The sequence below is a fragment of the Triturus cristatus genome, chromosome 10 (assembly GCF_964204655.1).
Source record: "Triturus cristatus chromosome 10, aTriCri1.1, whole genome shotgun sequence".
NCBI lineage: Eukaryota > Metazoa > Chordata > Amphibia > Caudata > Salamandridae > Triturus > Triturus cristatus.
The window spans coordinates 1,164,214,018-1,164,216,465 of NC_140593.1; positions in this window are offsets into that span (position 1 = coordinate 1,164,214,018).

Genomic DNA, 2,448 nt, shown 5'->3' on the forward strand with positions numbered 1-2,448 from the left:
GAAATGCATTGCCTTGGGTTACCTTGCATTTGCTAAACCAGGCAGAGTCACACAAGGTGGTTTAGTAAATCCCAGTTTAGGGCTTGTGTTGCCTTGCATCGCCTTGCGTGATGCAAGGGCAACACAAGCCTTTAGTAAAGCTGTCCCTCATTGTATTAAAGTAGGGCACATTAAAGATTAGGGTAAAATATGTCCCAACAGTGAAAATGTGTCAAATGCTGTGTGCCTTTTTTCTCTGATGAGAACTAATTGCAAATGAAAGAAACATTTTCACAGTCAGCATGGAAAAATATTACAAACAAGCTTGAAAGTTCCATTTCACTGTATATGAAAAATATAACTCGGTGCCAAAAACAGATTTTTTTAGATATGTTGTGGTTTAAAAGTAACTTTTGAAAAGTGTTCTATTGCTCAGCAGGGTGATGAACTAACCCATTTCTACTGACTGCCTTTCCTCCATGACTGTAATCAGTATGCAGTTTAGACATAAATTGTTGTCACATCAGAGAAGATAGCTGCTTCATCTAAAGCCAAGCCAGAGAGACTGTTGAAGTGAAAAACTGACCAATTAGTTGGTACATGAGAAGCGGGAGGAAAAGGAGCTTCATCAACAACTTTCTATATACCATGAAAATTCCAAATGATGACACAAGTGACACAAATATTTTCAATTAGAAAGGTCTATGAGTCCATTGTTTCTGCCCACAACAGGAAGTAAGCTGTCTTAGGCAGTGGGTGTGTTCCTCAATATCCATCTCAGATGTCCTGCGAAGGAAGCCTGCCCTAAACAATCTTGAATCAAAAAGTCTGGGAACATTTACAGCAAGTTGAGAGAAGTGTCTGAAATTGAGTGTTGAATTTTAATGAGAAAACGTTCAAGATTGGCCATGGGAAATTCACCGTCATTAGACCGCGATGCCTTTACAACGCGATTCCATTACTACGCAAGTCATTACTTCGACTTGCAGTAGATGGCGCTCTAACATAAAGAATAGTATAATTTACTATTCCAACTCCAGCCTACGCAACTGTAGGGAAGGCATCGTGGTCTAATGATGTAAAGGTTGTTTCCCGCAAAAATATAGTTGTTAAAAACATAATTTGTTTATTAATGTTATGTATTTTAGCATATATTTTATGTGTGTGTTGTATTTTTTTGTACAAGAATTGTTTGTGTTTTTAATATATGTGTTACATTATTAGTAGTTATTAAAAAAAAATGAATTTGAATTTTTGTTTTTAGTTCTGTAGCGGAGCGGTTTGTTCGTTTATAGGGGAATAGGGTGGGAAGTAATCTAATTATATTAAATGTATTGATTATTTTTTATTTAATAATATTTTTTTAATTGAGATGTTATAGTGTTAAATGTGTAAAGTAATGTATTATTAATTAATTAATAATTGGTTGTTAATTCATTTAAATTAATTAATTGGTAATTAATTAAGGTAATTGTGTAATTAATTTTAGGTGTGTGTTGTGGTGTTTATAGGAGTTATGGGTGAGCAATAATCTATTTTTAATTGATGAGTTAATAATTAGATAATAATTCATTTAAATTAATTAATTAGTCATTAATTATGGTAATTGTGTAACTAATTTTAAGTGTGTGTTATGGTGTTTCTAGGAGTAAAGGGTTGGAAGTAATTTGTAATTAATTAATTAAAGTACAATGGGTTCTATTACGATGGCTACCCACCATAGGTGCAGCAGTCCCGCCATTCAAATTAGGATGCGCCCACCACACTGGCAAGCGTATCACGCATTTTTTACATTCCGGCAGGTAGTGCTGTAAGCATCACCCGCCGCAATGTAAAAAAAGCATGTAGTAAAGGACTTGAGTTTTACAAGCACTGCGCGGTGCCTGCCACCTTGTGCATGCAATTGCAGGGGGGTACCATAGGTACCCACCATGTGCACCCCCCACCCCCCAACATCCTGGGGGCCTGCTAAGGGCCCCCAACAGCAAAACCGAATGCCTTTCCAAGGCTGCTCTCCGCCGACATCCTGATATGGTTGACGGTGTCTTACAGACACCGCCACCATGTTGTGGCAGTTTTCCGCCCGGTCGACGAGTCGACCAGCGGAAAAGCGGCAGACAGTCTTCCCGTGCTCCGCAGACCCCCCAGCCATCCTAATGTGGCGGGGGGTCGATCATGGAAGGATGGCGGGCTGATCGCCCCCGCCGGGCCGGCAGTGGCTACTGCCGGTCCAGCAGGAGGGATCTGCCCGCCATCCTAATAGGCCCCATAGTTGTTAATTAGATATGTGTTTTGAGTAATGGTTTACTTATTTGTCTATTGTTTTTACTTTTAAAGGTGTAGAGGGGTGGGTATTAAATACATTTTCCGTACTTTAATATTAGTTGTTAATAGTAATATATATTTAATAGATTTGATTTCTCATTTCTAAATATTGTTTATTTAAATTTAGGATTATTTATAATTTTA